Consider the following 20,917-nt stretch of genomic DNA (forward strand, 5'->3'; position numbering starts at 1 on the left):
ACATAGAGCTGGGCCAGTTGGCCCTGCGGACATGGTGTTTTATGATCTAAAGCTCCTGGAGCAGACCTGAATTTCAAGAGAAGAGCAGGAAGATGGGGGGTGGGGCAGACAGCAAAGAACTTCTGCTTCAGGGAGGGAGAAGAGCCTTCCACCCTGTCTCAGTCACCCAGTCACGCTGCAGGTGTGAGCCAGCTGCCCTGTCTGCTCTGAAGCCTGGATGGTGTTGGGATGAGCGCAGGAATGAAAAAGCACAGGAGTGATGGGTGTCTCCAGATGGCAGGTTCCTTCGGGACAAAAGCTGAATCTGTCTCAGGCTCTTCACCCCAGAGGTCTCCCACCCTGAGGCAAGAGTCCATGCAGCGTAGGTGCCATCAAGCACTCAAGAGGAAATAGAAAACAGCTGTGGTGTATCTGTGTGTGGGTGGCCAGCAAGACATGGGGGCAACATCCCAAGGGATGCTGGCTCATAGCTCAAAGAGCAGGGTAGCTGGGTGGCCAGTCCATTTCTGCCCAAGGCTCTAGGAGGCTTGGTGAAAGGGAGTGACCTTCCCAGAGAGTGTCTGTGGAGGTGAGGTGATGCGGCAGGTTAGAAGGCCTGGAACAAAGAGCCTCCTTAGAGACAAGGGCAGGGTTCCGAACATCCGAGGACAGAGGGCTGTCAGTCAGCTATGAACAGACGGCAAAGGCCTATTGTGAGGGCCCCAGTGGTCAGAGTCTCTGCTGGTCACTGCCTAGGGCCACCAACCAATTGGGAGGCCTGGGCAGGGTGTGGTGAACCTGATGGGTTACCTGTAGGGACACAGACCCATCCACATTCAGAGTGACCCTATCTGTCCAGGCTGACACCTGGTCATGCCTGTCACCACTGTTTCCTGAGTTTACCCGTGCATGTCTCCTCTGAAGCCGCACATCCGGGTGCTTCCCCAGACCGGAACCAACTTGCTCACAGGACCATGTCCCTTTCGGTTTGAATGTTGCTGTGTCCCGTGGGAGCCACACCTCCTGTGAGCACACTGGTTTCACACTCTTACATCATGCCTGGGTAGGTCAGGGTGATGTATTAGTTACTGATGGAAGCAAATAATAAAGGTGGCTTTATGTTTGTTTGTTTGGTTTGGTTTAGAAGGGGGCTTTTCGGTTTACAGCTCAAGTTCATGGCAGGGAACAGACAGCAGCTGGAGCGTGAGCAGCTGGTCAGCCGCAGCCACAGTCAGGAAGCAGAGAGGGAAATGCGGCTCTCTTCTTTTCATTCAGTTCAGGACCCCAGCCCATGGAATGGTGCCCTCCACATTCAGAGTCTGTCTTTCCATCACAACTAACCCAGTCTAGAAAGTTCCCAACAGACATGCGCAGAAGTGTGTCTCCTAGGTGTATCTAGAGCCTGTCAAGTTGATAATCAATATTAACCATTACGTGTGGACCCACTTAACCACCTCTCAGTGATTTGCACTAAAAGATAACCTTTGAAGAGAGTGAATCATGCCTGCCATACAGGCAGACTAGGGATGCTTCTGTGGTAGAGACTTCATCTGGCTCATTTTTAGGGAGGAACCTGGTCAGAGATGTGAAAAAAGCAGTTTACAAGAAATACAGGAATGTGAGTATTGCTTAGAGCAGTGGTTCTCAACCCATGGGTCACGATCCCCACAAGGTCGCATATTAGGTATCCTGCATACCAAATATTTACATTACAATTGCTAACAGTATCAAAATTATAGTTATGACGTAGCAATGAAAATAATTTTGTAGTTGGGGGTCACCACAACATGAGGAACTGTAATAAACGGTCGCAGCATTAGGAAGGTTGAGAACTGCTGCCTTAGAGCTAGGTAGAGATGCTTTCCTCCTGCTGGGCATCTCCTTCTGCCTCAGCGGGGAAGGCTTCTGATTTTCTGGGCACATTCCCAGCCACCATGCCCTGTGCTTGCTGGGACTCTGCTCCGTTTACTCTATACCCTCCTGCAGCCATGCTGTGGTGGATGGGCCACTCTCCCCCAAGCCCACTGTGTCCCTGAAGGCAGACCTATATGTCTCACCCCTGCTAGGCTAACCCATTTTTAGGGACCTGTGGTTGAAAGAGTCTGGAGCCCAGAGCCAGCCTCTGGGCTGATGGAAGGCTACCTGATGTGGAGGAGGAGGAGGAGGAGGAGGAGGAGGAGGAGGAGGAGGAGGAGGAGAGAATGAAGTGGTCCCCAAGCCTGAACGGCTCAAAGTGGAAGAGGCTGGACAGGAATCACCGTGTGATTGAGAGAGGCCTGGCAGAAGAGACAGCATGGGTGGGTGGGGTGGGGTGGGCAGTGCTGCAGTGGCTACCCAGCAGACGTGGGCAGTGGGGCTGGGCTGGTCCACTGGCCCTGGGGCTGTGTGACAACCATGCCGATCGTCACTTGATAGATGAGGAGAGTCTCAGAACGTCTGTGAGGGATTTTCTAGATTAGCTTAAGAGAGGTAGGAAGACCTGCCCTAACTGTAGGCAGTATCATTCTATTTGCAGGGGTGGGGGTGTGAGGGGGGTGGGGGGGTGGGAGGTGGTGTCCTGGACTTCATAAGGAAGAGAAAGCAAGCCAAGAGCCAGCATTCATCTCTCTCCACTTCCTGACTGCAGCTGCAATGTGGCCAGGGGCGTTAAGCTCCCGCCACTGTGCCCTTCCCTCCATGATGGACTTTATCCCCTCAAACCATGAGCTGGAATAAACCCTTCCTGCTTTAAGTCGCTTCTCGGCAGGGATGTTGCCGTAGCAACGAGAAAAGCAACTAATCCAGGCACCCTGTGTCCTGCAGGGTGGGGAACCAGAGCCCAATCTGCATGAGGCCACCTGCAGGCCATGCAGGTGACAGTCCCTGGGGGCTGGGACTCTTGACTATATAGCTGGCCTTTGTCGGGAAGCAGGTATAGCCTGGAAGCACCCACGCTTGGGCTCAGGGGACAGCAGATAGCATCTGGATCCTTTTTCTGAGGCCCCCCCACTACTTTATTATGGTCAAGGGCAAGAGCTTGATCAGCATGGGTGTGACCCAAGGTGCTAGGCGGTTTTACTTGGCCAATTGGAACAGCAGACTGAAGTGGTCCAGCGGCTCAGAGGACATCCTAGGACTGTACGGGTTGTGAAAGCAACTGATCTTCCCCTAAACTCAGAAGCCGTTGTACTGGAGCCAAGGATTTATTCCCCAGAGAAAGACATTCCAAGTTTGCACTCTTGATTTTTTCCCCATTAAGGCCTTGTGACCATGGCTCCCAACAAAGAAAACAGAAAACCCTTCCCCCACCCCACACAGCTTGGTTTCCACCAAGCCCAAATCCCTCCTAGCAGAGATCTGTTTGGCCATCCATCCACAAGCATTTGTTGAGCATCTGCTATATGCTAGGCAGAAAGACCAAGAGGCAGGTGTTTATCATCTCTGGTTCAGGGAGGCTACAACTAGCCCAAAGTCCTGAAAGAAGTCCAGTGCCTGCACAAGCAGGAAAAGTCCCAGCCTCACACTGCTCCATGGCAGTCCAGATGTCCAAAGGGACAGCTTGCATCATGGAGGACTCATCTGCATGTGTGGTTATGCAAGGGCCAGAGGGTCTGAGAGCAGGGCTCCTTATCTCTCATCCCTGGAGACTAGCAGCCTGTTAGTGGAAAAGGGTAGACTGAGGAGGGAGGCTGGAGGCCCAGACTGGACCAGGAGTGACCAGGCTAGGGTACAGTAAAAACAGTAGGAAGTGTATGGGGGGGAGTACTTCCGGGAAAGAAGTAGGGAGCTGGATCTAGGAGAAGAGTAGGCTTCTCTGCCCTCATATTGACAAGTGTCCCTGTGCAGGGAAGCACCTGTGTGGGGAGGCTTCGTGTATCTGCTCCCTCTTCCTGAGGGTCCTAGAGTTCCAAAAGCTCCAACTGTGCTCTGGCCTCTAGTCATGACAAGGGGTTTGGAAGGGACCAGAACTCTCAGTGGATCTTGGTACAGCCTCTGTAACAGGTGCTGTGAAACATGGACTTGCCTGCTCATCACACAGGGAGTGTGTGTCTGGACACCCCTGACATCATGTCATTCCATTCAAGGCTGAAGGATCTGAGCCCCTTATAGTCATGGGTCAGTGTCCCATTCCAGATCTCCCAAAGGCACCCTAGAGTCTCCAGGCATTGCCTTTAGCTAAGTAGACACCTCACAGGGACTGAGACCCTGTTGAAGCCTCAGGCAGTCAGGCACTCTCAGAATCTCCTCATAGATGCAGGACTGAGATAGTGATCGAGCCAACCACACAGGACCAAGCCATCTCTGGCCCCTTCCCCAACTATTCCTCTGTCAAATATGCAGCTTATGTGGTGCCTCAAGTTAAAAAGCTAATGCCGAGGGTGTGCTCTCCACTTCTGACACAGCCATGATGGTTAGAATCCTTTCCTACCTTCTCAGACACTCGCATTTGCTTTCCTTGGGGTAGGTGGCTGGACCTGGTATGTTGGAAGCCCCAGCATGCATCAGGTGCTGAATGAACCAAGACTCTGGTACGCTCCACGCTTATCAGAATCTCCATTCCTTGATCCATATTCTGCCACGCTTCCAAGGTTGCTGAAGAAGTGACAGTCCTCGTGTAGCCACAAGGGTCTCAATCTACACAAATTGGGGTGCAGACATCAGGAATACAAACATCTTGCACCTCTGGAGGCTGGAAGGTCAAGGCCAAGCCAAATGTCTGGCAAGGGTTGCCCATTGTGTCATTGTGTCCTTTCATGGCAAAGATGAGAGAAACAATGCCCTAGATCTTTGATCAGGTCACTAACTCTCTATCCAGAGGGCTTCTCCCTTCTGACCTCATCACTCACAAGGCCCTTACCTCCAAATACTACCCCATTAGGGGCAAGAATTTCAATTTTGGGGACACAGACATTTGGGCTGTAACAGCAGGTTCTTTTCATGAGCAGGATGAACACAGCTCCTTGTTCAGGGGTGTAGATGCCCCTCCTCCATTCCAGCCCCATCAGAAAGTTCCGGAACCCAACAGTCCTTACTGCAGGGTCATCAGAGGGTAAGGGCCAGGGTAAAGAGGGAAAGGATGCCATTGGACAGACAAGAAGAAGCCTGGACAAGAACTTGGGGAGATTAAAATGCAATTGTCATGAAAGCCCATTGGTCAGATGATGAAAGCAAACCAGTCCTTCTGACAGTGGAGAAGAATGATGAAGAAGACACATCTGGGAGGCTGATGCTCCCATGTAAACACTCCAGCTAGGGGAGCAGGCAGATTTGGAGCGGAGGCTGTGTGACATAGTTTGAGTGTTCCCAAAGCTTTGTGTGTTGAAATTTCATCTTCACTGGAAGGCAGGGCCTGGGAAGGCAACACCAGGGTAGGTCCTAGGATCGGATCCCAGTGGTTTCATAAGAGGAGAGAGGGGGAGAGGGCTGGGGTGTAGCTCCGTTGGCCTGGTGTTTGCTTAGCTGGCATGAAGCCCCTGGTTGGTCCTCAGCCCTGCATGAACTGGGTACAGTGGCATATGCCTACAATTTCAGCACTCAGGAGGATCAAAGGCCCAGGTCCTCCTCAGTGATGTATCAAGCTGGGGGCCAGACTGGGACACTGTTTCAGAAAGAGACTCTGTTTCAGAAAGAGAGAAAGATATCACATATCACATGTGTGCGCATTACACACAAACACACACACACACACACACACACACACACACACACACACTCACTCACTCACTCACTCACTATCACTGTCTCTCACCACACAATGCTCTGCAGCACCTTGGGCCTCTGTCATCAAGAAAGCAGCTACCAGATAAATGAGCCACAAGGAATCTTTCTGCATGAGCCACCCTGCCACAAACACCCAGTGTTTTATTAGAGTAGAGCTTGCCTAGTATAAGCATGTAGGGCCCTGCAAAGCTGAACAGGCAGGGTTTGGAAGAGATGCTGAAAGATTCTGAGAAACAGTTCATAGGTTTGGGATGAGGAGAGAGGAGGGACTGTTCCCCAGGACTGGGGCTATTGGGGCCCAGTCTGAATAGACTCCCCAAGAAAGTCTTATCGTCAACCAAACCATCTGCCCAGTGTGTGAGCGCATTTAGGCATTAACAGCCAGTAGCAAACTGGAGAAATGTCCCTCCTACATGCTTCTAAGTGATTCTTGAGGACAAACTTCAGCATAGCGAGGGGACCACAGATGCCATGAGCCCTGAAGTCCACTGGAGGCAAGATAGGTACACCAGAAGATAGGTACCTTCTTCAAGAGGGGTCAGGGCGCTGGGAAGAGGCCTTGAAAGGTAGGACATGAAGCGACCGCTGAGGCTGAACGGTGCCCACTAACAGGGTCTTTAGAGGCTGAGGTGAGGCAGCCCTGAACCTCTTGGACCTATCGATGTCCTGTAAGGGAGAGGAAGGGACATATATAGGGACAGTAACCACGGCAAACTGGAAGGCTCTCTGGATGATGCAGACATATGTGTTGGGGACAGGGGGTATCTCTGGAGCTTCAGCGTTGCCTGGGAAACAAGCATGCCGAGCACACTGGCGCTGCAGGGTGCCATGGGTGGTGAATGTCCCAGTCCAGGCTGGAAAGTTGTTTGTCAAGTGCGTGTGGGAGATTTTTATCTTTGACTTATATGCCACCATGCATCACTTCTGTTTTCTGGTAAAAAGCCTCAGGAATGGTAATAAATGAACCAGATCAAAACCACTGCCATTCCAGGGAATATTGTGCATGAAAAGGAGCATGTGGGACTTTGGTTTGCTCAGCTAAGTGGGTCCAGCACATCTGTGAGCTGGGGACTTGCTCTTCCCTCAGGATCGCGGAGGGATTCTTGGATGTGACCCAGCCCCCACCCAGTCAGCTAGTCCCAATGGTACCTTGTGTGCTTTCCCGGCTTTCTGGGGAATCCCCTGGGATGGCATATGCCTGGACTTCTGTGGGACCTGTTCCCAGGGCCTTTAGCAGTGACCAAACCAAGGGGACATACTACAAGGATGGCGCGCCTGCCCTCCCAGAGACATTTCAATAGTAGCCACCAGGAACACAACGCACAAAAGGTCCTCTACAGCCAGCCAACAGTGATAACCTCTCAGCCTTTCAAGTGGCCAAATAAACATGACTGCAAGCTTGGGTCGGGCTGGAGGCCACTGTTTTGTTGCGAGGATTCATAAGCAAAAGCTGAGAACCAGATGTGTCGTTTCTAAGTGCGCTGCGATCTTCATCCTTCTCAGGCGGCCCAAGAGCATTTAGTGGAAATTTTGACAACAGTTGAGTTTCTAGTTGCAACTGTAGTGAATGGCCACCATTCAACAGCTCCCAGGGCAAACGCCCAAAGTCAGCCTTTGTAGGGAGACATGCTCCGGGCAGGTCGGGGCACTTACAGAGATCCAAGGAGGACACCAGCCACCTGGATTACCCAGCTAACATCCATCCCCAAATCTCCAGGGGTATCCTATCTACAGCATCCTTTTCTTCAGTAGGACCCCAGATTCTGGGGTGAAGTGTGGACGGTGGATTCACCTGGTACAAATAAATCCCACGTCAACTTGAAGCCATGTTCCCTAGTGACATCTGAAAGTTAGAAAGAGAGAGAAGGACGGAGTAGCGGAGGCGATCCGTATAAACACTTAGACAGTGTGGTTCAGGGCTACCGTAGGAGCCGGGGTACAGGGCACACAGTCTCTGTGGGCGCTTTAGATCTCTCCTTTTGTTTTTTGTTTTTAAATAAGTGTAGAGGCCTTTTGATGCCTGGGGGACCAGCCTCCAGCAGCACAGGGCTTGAAGAGAATCCACAGAGTTGGCACACTAAGACTTTTTTATCTGAGGGGTTAAGGGAAAAGACACACTCTCTCCTGATGGCTTCCTTCTTTGTTCTTCTGTGTTCTTCATCCTATATTCTCTTTTCTTACCTCTATCCAGAAATGCCCTTCTGTCTCTCTTGATGCTTTCCCTCTAATTCTATCATCATTCTTCCTTAGTCCCTCATTCTTGATGTCTTCCCTCTAATTCTTTCTAACTCTCTATTCTTTCCCTTACAGCTTATATACCCCGGCAAAACCTTTCAGGCAATATAAAAGTTACAATGTGGTTAAATTCTATTTTTCAAGTGAATGATTACAATGAATACAAGTAAAAAAAAAAAAAAAACAGAATGTTTTCCATAGCCCATAACATGATTAAACATTTTACGTATACAAGTGAAGAACAGATTATCTCAAGAACCCATGTACATTCACACCCAAGCAACCTGTTCTAGATTAACAGTGTAGGCAAGCAAGGTGTTCTTTTACTGACAGGCTGCATTTTGTGGTTACAAAGAAAGGACCAATCACTTTATTACTTATCTTGAAAGGTAATCTTAAAAGGAATCACAAACCTAAACTTTTGTTTGTTTGTTTGTTTGTTTTTGTTTTTCGAGTCAGGGTTTCTCTGTGTAGCTTTGCACCTTTCCTGGATCTTGCTCTGTAGACCAGGCTGGCCTTGAACTCCCAGAGATCCGCCTGGCTCTGCCTCCCGAGTGCTGGGATTAAAGGTGTGCACCACCACTGCCCGGCCAAAACCTAAACTTTTATACATGAAAAACTATCAGTTAGCTCTACTTTAAATCTTTAGGATATATAACCACTCATCAATAGTTTTTTATATCAGGAGATTGAGGGCAAAAATGGGTCACCTTTTGTCATCAACAAATCTTAGCAGGAAAGGCATGTCAGCTAACAACTGGGCTGCTTTGATCTTGTTCTCTGACCTTAATAAGTTCCTCACTCAACTCTGCACCTTTCTAAAACTTTAGATTGTCTTCTTGGGTTTTCCACCTCAAAGCTATTTGACAAAAACATCTTAATCTAACTTTAAGTTATTTTCAAAGCTTTGTTTTAGCTGTGATGTACCCCAAAACCTGTGAACACATCTCTTAACATTATGATTAGAAGAATTTAAACCAGCTGGGCTACTGGGGACTCAATTGTTTTTCTTAATCATTAACCTGAACTACAGTTTATACTGCTCTTCAATAGAAACTCATGTGTTCTAGCTGTGTGACACTTCCTTGTTTTATTTTTTATCATCAAAACTCTATTTAACCTTTTTTTTTTTTTATCAGTTATACTGTACAGCTTAGGAAGAAACCGTCTTCCTAATAGTCCACAGGCAAAAATGCCCAGTAGAACAGGATGTTTTCATGAGATAAACACACTACATTACTGGCAGTGGGGAATCTCCCCACACCCATACACACTACAGCAGATAACAGAGAAAAATGGCAGCATCAAACACTTGAAGGCAAAGCAGAAGCAAAACACACTGGGGTCTACAGTCTCGGGGACCTATCTAAGATCTACCCATCAGGGTTTTTTTTTCTTGGTAGGCTGATCCCCTGAAGTCAATTGCCATCAGCTGCTCCTCTGACATGGCCACTGGCAGATGCCAGAGAGATGGATCAGGGATTAAGAGTGCTGGTTACTCTTGCAGAGGACTCAAGTTTGGTTCTGAGAACCCATGTTTGGCAACTCACAACTGCCTCCAGCTCCAGGGGATTTCTCTCTCTCTTTTGGACTCTGTAGGAACTCCAACACCTAAAAAAAATGTTTTGAATTATGCATATGTGTGTGTGTGTGTGTGTGTGTGTGTGTGTGTGTGTGTGTGTACATGGGCATGGGCACCTTTGGAATTCAGAAGAGAGTGTCAGAGTTCTATGCTGTTGTATTACTAAAAGCCAATGCAATGAAACACTCACACTGCTGTCACAGCTGGGTTTCTAGCCCAGTGTACATGCATGCATGTGAACATGAGTGCATGTGTGCAGTGTAGCAGCTGGAGGCTGTGCTCACCCTGCATGTTGCTGGGCTGTGTACAAGACCTGGTCAATGTGTGATGTTTCTGGAAGCTTGAGTTCACATGTGGACACAAATGGACAAGCAGATCTGAAGTTTCTCGGCCACAACGTTTGACTTGACCTCAGTGATATGGGAGGCATCCTCTCAGTTGTGAGGCAATGTGGCAAAGCTCTCTTCATCTAGGACAAAAACTCTGCAGCTCCCTGCTATCTATGAATATATATATTCGAGGTGCATAGAGAAATAATGGTCTTGTACTGAGCAGAGTTTAGTAAGTGTGATGGAGCAGGATAGCACAGGTTGGAATTCCACTTGGGAGCAGGCGCGTCTGTCTGCACAGGAACTCCTGACAGCTCAACAGAGCCTTCTAGTTGGCATCCCAGATGCAAAGCCAGCTGTCACCACTGCATGCATCTGCTGAGAGGATCCTCTGCAAGCCAGGAGCTTCCAGTGGAGGTGTGAGGGGAAGATCCTGGCATAGCCTCATGTGACTTCCATAGCTGGCCAAGACCTCAGGGGCTTCATAAGTCCTGTTCAATTCTTTTACTTCTATAAAACTCTTCTCGTTTCCACTTATAATACCAAGGTGAGGGGCCGGCGTCCAGTTTCAGAGTGCTGCTGCCCTTCTGGAGTTTGTTTCCTGCAATCATGTTGGCTCACAACCACCTGTACCTCTAGCTCTAAGGGATCCAATGTTCTCTTCTGGCCTCTAAGACCACCAGCCACCATTACAGTGGCCGGCCCAGGACACCATCCACCATCACAGTGGCCAACCTGGGACACCAGCCATCATCACAGTGGCCAACCTGGGACACCATCCACCATCACAGTGGCCAACCTGGGACACCAGCCACCATCACAGGACACCAGTCACCATCACAGTGACCTGCCCAGGAAATCTCCAGGGAAACCATCAGTGGTTTGGCCCAAATTGACAGGCTTGTCTCTCAACTAGCCAGTCTAGGCCACCCTGTCTGCTCCAGGAAGCCTTTAGGACTCTAGGCTCCACCCTCCAGATCCTCATAGTTTTCCCCATACAGCATGTGTGTGGGTTTCCAAGCCGGGGCTTCATCTTTCACCTCTATCCCCTCCCTGTGCCTTGGTCTGCACTCACGGTGAAGGATGCTAGGGAGTATGGAGGTTCATGAATGCCTGGCTTCTCTCCTGGACAGGAACCACGGACACACACACGCAGACACACAAGACCACCACAGTGTCGGAACAGGACCCATGGACAGTACTGCCAGCCGCCCAGCTAGGACTGAAAGAGTAGGAGCCAGACAGAAGAGGCCAGCTGGCTCAAGACTGCTAAGAATGGATGGAATCTTCAAAGGACAACAAAGCTCAAGAGGTTGAAGTCTCCTCATTTTTCTAATCTTTATTGCGAGCAGTAGGAGCTGAGGGACAACGGCAGGCCAGATAACAGCCATCTGGTTCGGATTCTTACGGCTTCTGGCATGTGTCCATCCAGTGCTCTGACCGTCTCCAAGAGAGCTGACTTGCAGATCCAAGCCAAGCTCAGACAAATGGACTCAAAACACTCGCTGGATCCTGTCTCCAGGGTTTACCAGAAACTTCCAACCAGGGACAGAACAAAACAAAAGTACAGAAAGGTCCCTGGGGGAAGGCTGGGGTCGGGGCCACAGCTCCCTCTGCAGCTTGACAAGCCCTTCGGTGTATCCAGAGTCAAGGACTAGAACCTGCATCATGACACACACAGAGGTGAAGACAAATGGACCTAAGTTCGCCGTGTCTGGCCCAGAGCTGTGTAACTCGTAGATGGAGGGCTGGGGACAGAGCTCAGGAGCTTTCCCAGCAAGCACAGGCTCTGAGTTCAAACCCCAGCAGCACATACATCGAGCATGGCGACACACCTCAGGAATGCCAACACTCGGGAGGTCAAAGCAGGAAAATCAGATTAAGGTCACACTTGGCTACACAGAGAATTGGGGCCAGCCTGGCATACGAGCGCATGGGTGAAAAACCCAACCAAAGCAAACACTCCCAACCCCCACACAGAGCACAACAACAACAAAAAAAACCCTTTTAAATGGACAGAAAGAGAAGCTGGGAACTGGGCAGGAAAAACTTCATGCAGTCGGACTTGGTGGCCATCCCTGGATAAGATACAGAAAGCCCAAGCTGTCCAGGAGGTAAACTGGACTCCAGTAAAGCTAGACTCCAGTTCCTTAGAGATCTCACTGGCAGAGTCAAACAGATATGGAGGGCTTGTAAATCACATATGTGATAAAGAGTTAGCATGTAGAGTGTCATCCTAAAAATTGGTGGAGGAATTGAGTAACCCTAGCTCCAGAGGTGACAGACACATGGCCAACAACAGGACGAAAATCTGTCCCATGCTGTGGGGTCACCAGGGAAATGCCACTTCAAAGCCACAGTGAGTGTGGCTGCACACGGTCAGGATGGTGATCAATGAATCGAAACCAAGAGCAAGCACTGGCAGGGGCCTGGGGAAGCCCTCCATTCCCTGTGGAAGTGTGAGCGGCACAGCCGCTGTGAGAAGCAGAGAGTTCCTCAAAAAGTAAAAATAGACCCATGTGACCCAGCACTTCCACTTCCATGTGCATACCCAGAAGAATTGAAAGCAGGGGCTCAGATGATGTGTGCAGCGCTCTTCACCAGAGCTGAAGGCTGGCAAGCAGCCCCGCTGCCGCCCATGGCTGAATGAGCAGACACGATGCGGAACAGACCCGGGCCGAACACTATCCAGTCAGTGATGAGAGGGAATTCCAACCCGCCACAGCACAGGATCGGTGGTTCCCAACCTTCCTAACGCTGCGGGCCCTTTAGCACAGTTCCTCATGTTGTGGTGACCCCCAACCATAAAATTATTTCGTTGCTACTTCATAACTGTGATTTTGCTACTGTTATGAATCATAATGTAAACATCTGTGTTTTCTGATGGTCTCTGGGAGGTCACGACCCACAGGTTGAGAACCACTGGTCTAGACGGACCAGATTTAAGCCAGGCATGAGAGGATAAATGTCCTAGAGTAGGACGTTCAGAAGGGAGTGGGGCAGCTTCCAGGACTGGGGATGGAATATACACCTGCTTTGAAGGGAGAGGCTCCAGGGGAGACAAGGAGAGGAGTTTTGGAAGTAGATGGTATAGCACAGGTAGTGTATCTGATGCCACTGAAGCACACATTTTAAGATGGTAAATGTCCTGTTCTCAAATATATATTTCAGGACACCTTAATCCCAGCACTCGGGAGGCAGAGCCAGGTGGATCTCTGTGAGTTTAAGGCCAGCCCGGTCTACAGAGTTCCAAGACAGGCTCCAAAGCTACACAGAGAAACCCTGTCTGGAAACAAACAAACAAACAAAGAAGCAAAATAGCCAAAGCATAATTCTGTAATATTTTCATTATAAAATGTTAAAATTCTCACAGGCAGGGCTGGAGAGATGGCTCAGCAGTTAAGAGCACTGGCTGTTCTTCCAGAGGGTCCAGGTTCCATTCTCAATACCTACATGGCAGCTCACAGCTGTCTGCAGGGGAACTGGTGTCCTCTTCCAGCCCCTACTAACACTAGGCACACAAGTGGTGCACACACACACACACACACACACACACACAGAGAGAGAGAGAGAGAGAGAGAGAGAGAGAGAGAGAGAGATAAAAAATAAAATAAAATCTTAAACAACAACAACAGAATCTCGCAGGCATTCAGAGCTGGCGTAAGCTACACCACACTGAAACAAGCGGGTATCTTCACTGTGATCACACACATGCCAGCTCTGCTGCATTGTCTCAAGGTGAAGATGAGGAACCGTCCATCTATTACTGTCTGTGCCTTTGAGCGGAAGGCAGCTAAATCATTTAAGTTTGGAAGGTCACATAAGGATGTCAATGTGAACTTGAAGTGGTTTACAGGATCAGTTAGAGAGTTTGAGGATGGCTGGTTTGTTTGGTCAATGTTTCCTGTTAGCTATTTGGAATTCTTCAGAAATTAATATGTAAGAAAATTTAGAACACTACAGGAAAGCTAGTTTCCATTAAAAGCCTACTGATAAGAAGCAGGCAGAGGCAAAGGGCCAGAGCCCAGAGTCTCTGAGAAAACGGCCCTGAAAACTTGCTTAACCAGCTTAGCTCGGCTCAAACAATTAGTTGGCAAACATTCCAGGATGTGTGTGTGATGACAACCGTAAAGACACATAACTTCCCTGACCACCATATGGGTCATAAAAATGTGTGTGACAGAACCATTCTATCACACCCCAAATTCTGGCAACCCTGATCCCCATCCCAACAGCACTTTATTAGGCTGTCACAAAGGTGGTAACAAGGTGTCCTTTTGAGGTTGGCTCCTTTTCTTCCTCATTGATGTCAAGACTGTGTTCATCCTTGGCAGTGAGGGCTGGGGACGTGACTCAGTCGGTACAGCATTTGCCCAGCACACAGGCCTTTGGTTCCAATCCCAGGGCCATATACACCAGATGGAGTAGCTAGCATATGCCTGAAATCCCAGCACTTGGGAAGTAAGAGAATCAGACACTCAGATCATTCTTGACTACAGAGCAAGTTCTGGGCCAGTCTGGACTACACACGCCCTGTCAAAATAAAAAAGGAAGGGAGGGAGGCAGGGAGGGAGGGAGGCAGGGAAGAAGGGAGAAAGGGAGGGAGGCCTATTATTGTGACTGAGGGTGTTTAAGAAGTTACAGCACAGAAGTTTCACAGAGTCTACCACCCACAGATGTGAGAGGCTCAAACCTGCAACTTCAGCCTGGAAGTGACAGTGTGGAGCCGGAGGAAGTTCTAGGTAGATGGCACCAAGGTCAAGGACAGTGACAGCCGAAGACATTGCAGAGCCCGGGATGTATCTCAGAGCTGTTCAGTCTGCTACCAGGGCTGTGTGAACGATCCTGAGTGAGGGAGTCCTGTGGACATGTAAAGTTAACATCAGCTAACAGTGTTTGCACCTCTGAGCCAGTGGCAGGGGATAGTGAAAAAAAGTAAGCTGGCAGGCTTAAAATTCTATTAGAACTGCAGAAGGAGCCAGGCAGCGGCGGCGCACGCCTTTAATCTCAACACTCGGGAGGCAGAGGCAGGCGGATCTCTGTGAGTTCGAGGCTAGCCAGCCAGGTCTACAGAACAAGATCCAGGACAGGCACCAAAAACAACACAGAGAAATTTTGTCTCGATAAACAAAACAAAACAAAAACAAACAAAAAAACAAAAGAACAAAAGAACAACAACAAAACCGCAGAAAGGACATTGCTAGTGTAAGACACAGTAGAGAAGAAACTAGTTCAAGGCCAAAGCAGAGAATCCTTCAATGAGCAATCACGGCTTTAGGGGTGTGGAAGCTTAGGGCTCATGCTGAATCTGCCCCACAGAGCCAACTCGTCATTCCCTGTAAACACATTTGTAAATTTCTAATGTCAAGGTCTGATCTCCCCCTTAAGAACCTCAACTCTCATGCTCCCAATATTTGATTTTTTAAATGCCGCTCATCTGTTGTTAATTGTGGTGGGTTATTGTCTCCAAACTCTGCATTTTTTCGTAACTGGAATCAGCATTTGGCTTCTGCTTCCAAGGTCACCGGGCCCTGAAGCTTTGTTCCTAACTGGGGAAACTGGAGCCATTGCTCCTGCACTCTGCAGCTTCAGAGCTGCAGCTGAATTCCGCATGGGAGACAGGGTCTCACTCTGCAGCTCAGGCTGGCTGGGAACTCACAGCAATGTTCCTGCCTCTGCCTTCCAAGCACTAGGATCATAGGCATTTATGTCTTCAAAGGCTGTCCTAGGGCTTCTGACAATGTGGGGTTATTTCCTTTAAACTGTCCGTGTGTGTGTGTGTGTGTGTGTGTGTGTGTGTGTGTGTGTGTGTGTGTCCACACTGAGGCCAGAGGTTGATGTCCAGCGACTTCCTAGATCGCTCTGATTTTCTGAGACACGCTCTCTCACTGAACATCGATTTGGCCAGCAAGCCCCAGGGATCCTCTTTCCTCAGTCTCCCCTTTGATGGGGTTACGACTGCTTGCTGCTGTACACCCAGCTTTACACATGAGAGCTGGGGATGAACTCAGATAAGGGAAGGGGGGAGGGAGGAGGAGAGAGGTGGGGAGGGAAGGAGAGGGTGCTGTACCTATGTTGCAAAACCCCCAGAGACCACCAAGCAGCTGGTTTCAGATGCAAGCACACAAGGGTCTTTTTATTGTCGGGTTCGAACCTGGGCCACTGCCCAGTGGATGGACGGAAATACTGCAGCAGCCTGAGCTCAGGGGTAGGAGGGTTTTTAAGGGGGAAAACACACACATACACACACACACACACACACACACACACACACACACACACACATACACAAGCTGGGAATTACATTACATGTCTTGGCAGTATGATTTATTAAGCAGTGCAATGTTATTAATTAAGCGGCACTGTTTACCATGTGAGAGAAGCCACGAGGCACAACAAAACCTACTATAAGAGCTTATTAAGGGAAGAAAATAGAAGGGGTGTGCATAGGCCTATGGAGTGACCGTGCAGGAAGAGAGGGAAAGAATAGGTGGAAACCGCTTTCATAGATGTCTTCCCCCTGCACATGCGCATGTGGGCTTACGTATCTACGCCATGAATGCACATAGATTATGTGATCACGCTGTGTGCAGATTACGTGATCATGCAGCGCACAGATTACACAGGACCTAAGACTCTAGGACGACTAAGCATCTTGTCTGGCTACTGGACAGCGCATATGCGGTCATGTAGCTGGGGAGTGGCTAGGAATTCTAACAGGCGGTTTTTGGGATTGGGTAGAAGGGATATGGGGCAAGGAGATACTTTGAAACTACTGGGTTAGACTTTGGGCTCAAAACCACAACCTGCTGACAGGACTGATTATCTGAATATCTGCAAGGGCCATAAACCTCCGATAAGATGTCTGCAGGGGCATCTAGATTTTGTTAAACTTTACTGCCCTGTATCTGTTGGAGTTGTCATGGCACATTCCTAAGGTTCTTCCTGGAACCGAGTATGGCCCCCGGTCACCAGGTGGTCTAAGATGGTGGCCCTTCCCTGAGATGGAGTCTGTAAGGTCAAGTCTAGGCCTTCATATAGCCTTCACAAGGACCCAGGACAAAATATGCTCAAGAGCAGATCCCAATGACCTCCTGCCAGACTTTGCTTCCAGAAACTCCTGCCAACTGCCCATAGGCTACTTAGGTTAGCGATCCCTCAAAGGCCTTCATTCATTGTCCTCTTCTTGACTGTGGATACTGTGTGACCAGATGCCCCAAACTCCTGTTGACCTCTCCTCCATCAATGAAGCAGGCTTTTGTGTGATTCATGCGAGCTGTGGCCTTTCTGACTAATTTCAACCTAATAATATGGACATGTGAGTCCTGCTTGGCTCCTGAACCCTCGGCAACCACTACAACATCCTCTTACCTCTGTGAGGCCACCCCTTCCCAACGACTCACCTGGTCTAACAGGAGGCTGGGGAGCTCAGCCCTTAGTCTAACTCAGGCTAGCGGCATCAAGACTCTCAGGGCCTTGGCAATGGTGGCGGAGACCACCCCAAAGGAACTTGGAGACGGAAGTGGTGACCAACCCTCCTGAGGACAGGAACTTGGAGAGCAGTCTAGCATCCACAGAAGCGGTCAAAGTCCTCTTTTAAAGACCGTACACCTGGACTTTTAACCTTTATACATGCACGTATGCATTTAGACACAGGGTCTCATGTAGCCCAGGTTAGCTTCCAACTCTGTATAGCCAAGAGTGACCTTGAGCCTCCGTGCCCTCCCTTCCCCCACTTCCCAAGTGCTGGGATTACAGGTATGAGTCACCACCTCCAGTTTCTCATGATGCTGGGGACTATATCCAGGTCTGGTGCATACTTCCGTAAGCACTCTACCAACAAAGCTATATTCCCAGCCTGACCTTTGCCTTTTAACTTGACGTTTTCATCTTGTTTGAAATTTTCTAGGCATCAAAAAGACAGGAAGCCAGCCTCCTATTGACTTACGATAGTCCAATCTCTGTAAGGGTTACAGTGTCGAAGGCTTGGCACTCTGGAAGGTGCTGGAACTTCTAAGAGGTGGAGCCGAGCGGGAGGTCAGAGGTCACTGAGGGGTCCTGGCCTCTTCCTTTCCTTGGCTTCCCTGGCTATGAGGTGGGCCATTTTGCTCTAGCACTCTCCACCCTCCATCATGCACCTGCCTTGACCCAGGTCAACTGCTCATGGGCTGAGCCCCCCCAAGCCATGAGCCGGGAGAAACATTCCCTCTCTATAAAGCCATACTCTTCATGACTTGAAAAGAAGCCGCTGGGGGGGTAGAGGTGCACACCTTTAACCTCAGCACTTGGGAGGCAAAGGCAGGCAGATCTCCGTGAGTTCAAGGCCAGCCTGGACTACAGAGTGAGTTCCAGGAAAGGCACCAAAACTACACAGAGGAACTCTGTCTCGAAAAGAAAAAAAGAAAAAGAAGAAGCCTAAGTTCTCTGGGTACCAAGGAAGGTCATTAAGTAGTCAGAATGTTCTGCCAAGAGACACATCTCTCTTGAAGGCAGGGTGTTTCTTTCACAGAGCGGAAATGCTCTACAGGATTTGGATGTTATCACCTTCTTAGCTGGAGGGTTGGTGTGGGCCAGAGCCTGTTGGGCTCAGCATACATTCCAGGAGCTCTATCTGTTGTATCCGGCAGCTACAAGGATGGCAGGTGAGAGACGGGGTTGAGGGTTAATAGTTATTGTAAGTACTGGAGATAGATAAGCCCCAAGGTAATTTGGCTTAAATTTTTTTTTTTTAAATTTATCTTGAGACAGGGCCTCACTGTGTGGCCTCAAACTTGTGATCCTCCTGCCTCAGCCTCCTGAGTGCCTAGAGAACTTGGGTGTCTTATAGTCTGCAGCATTCCAGCTCTCTCACCACACAGTTCCTATCAGGTCACACAGCGCCTATCCAGCTGAGGCACACTTCCATGCACACTCTACCTGTGAACATTCTAAATGAAATATTAGAACGATTCTCTCAGTGTTGAAGCAGCCACACAAACCACCCTCAGGCAGGGTCTACCGAGGAATACAGAGTGGTTCAGGAGCTAGATACCAACACAAAGAAGAATTTGGTGAATGAGACCGAGAGGCCCAGACAGTGCTATTCAGGAGACACTTATACATATGGCTGGTCTGAGGATCCACGGAGGGGTCCTGCCCGGGGGATGAAAGTGACCGGGAGCTTAGGAGGCCTCGAGTAGAGTATCTCAGCTGTTTCAATGCTTCTGCCTGCATGGCATGCCACAATGGTTCTGTGGCAGCTCCTTGGGGGTTAAAGTCCTGGGTGGCAGAACATTCTGGCCATCAAGTTTTTGGAAGCCTAGAACGGTGGGAGAAGGGCCTGCCCTTGACCATGGGGACTACAGGTGATGGCGACCCTGTAGACATGAAGTATAGGCAGGGCAATGTCAGCAGGGTGATCCATGTCTCCAGCTCAGATAAGACCACTGGGCAGTTGGCAGGTCCCCACCTGGTGTCTGCTGACCTCCCCAGTCTTCTCTAGAGCCAGACTCCTTTTATCCTCCCTGATTCAGGCCCCAGGGCAGGGTCTGTGGCCGCCCAGTGCTAGTATGGGGGACACTTGAGGCATGCTGGTCCACTGGGAGCCATGTTCTGACATCTTCCCAGTCTGTCTCTTTTCAAAGCTCCCAAAATGCAAGCTGATACCGCTTGACTATGGTGCCATGGATTTCCTCAGGGAAATGGGGAGTGGCCAAAGAGGAGCGTCCCAGGCTGGGAATGGAGTCTCCATAGCCTCAGCAGTATACATGGTGAGCACTATGGGGCCCAGGGCAGAATAAGGCCAGCTGGCTGTAGGGGGCTTTCTCTGCTGGGTGGTGACAATCTTTGCTTTCAGGGATGATGTGGATGCGGAAGTTGCCCAAAGAAGCAAGACTGGAGTCAAGAAAGCCCTGTGCCCAGATGGAAGATGAGGATGGAGGAGGCAGCAGAGCCTGGCCAGACCAAGACCTCACGTCACAGAGAAAACACCAGCACCAGGTGGAATTTCCTGGCCCTCTCCCCCAGTTCCTCCAGGCAGCTGCAAAACCAAACTGGCCGATGCCATCTGCAGACCGTTAGGGGTTCTAATCAGAATGGCCCCCATAGGCTCATACATTTGAATGCTTAGTCACCAGGGAGTGGCACTGTGGAAAAGATTAAAAGGTGTGGCCGAGTTGGAGGAAGTATGCCACTAGGGGTGAGCATTTGAGGATCTAAAAGTCAATGCAAAGCCTGAGTCTCTTCCTGCTGCCTGTGGATCCCTATGTAAAACTCTCAAACTACTTTGCCAGCAACTTGTCTGCCTTCCTGCCCTCATGATGCCCTCACCCTCCCTGCCATGTTGATAACAGACTAACGCTCTGAAAAGCAAGCAAAGCCCAATTAGATGCTTCCTTTTATGAGCTGCCGGGGTCATGGTGTCTCTTCACAGCAATAGTACATTGACTAAGACACCACCATAGAGCAAGGGGCATGCGGGGGCTGTCCCCTCCCCTCCACGCTGGGGGTACCAGAGTACAACTGCAGAGGGCAATACCAAGGCTTGGGACCCTGATGAGGCTGGAAGAGGACTGGCCCCCAGCAGTGGGTTCTGAAACCACAAGGAACAAATCCAGCCTGCCGTTGTCCCAGCCCTCCAATGGGCAGCTGGCTGGCGCCCACGGTGACCATGCTGACGGATAAGAGTGCTGGATGGAAGAGTCAGTGCACCATAGTTACCTTCTTAGAGCTTTATTGAGAGAGAGAGAGAGAGAGAGAGAGAGAGAGAGAGAGAGAGAGAACAGACGGAAGGAGAGAAGGACCACGGCGGGGGGGGGGGGGGGGTGGGTGGGGGGGCAGAAAGAAGAGAAGGAATGCACAGAGGGCCTGCCCGCAGGCTGATGATGTAATTAAGGACAGAATCCTTACAGTACCAAGCACACAAAACACTCTTCACACAGCCATCCACACCCACCTACTGCAAGCTTCAAGAGTCAGGCACCCGGGGAGCCACTCTCTCAGCATCTCACGACCCCACACTGACGAAATAGTTAATTAAAAAAAAAAACTGGGAAAGAGAGATGGGCAGTGGTGGTGCACACCTTTAATCCCAGCACTCGGGAGGCAGAGGCAG

This window comes from Onychomys torridus, chromosome 18 (assembly GCF_903995425.1).
Source record: "Onychomys torridus chromosome 18, mOncTor1.1, whole genome shotgun sequence".
Lineage (NCBI taxonomy): Eukaryota > Metazoa > Chordata > Mammalia > Rodentia > Cricetidae > Onychomys > Onychomys torridus.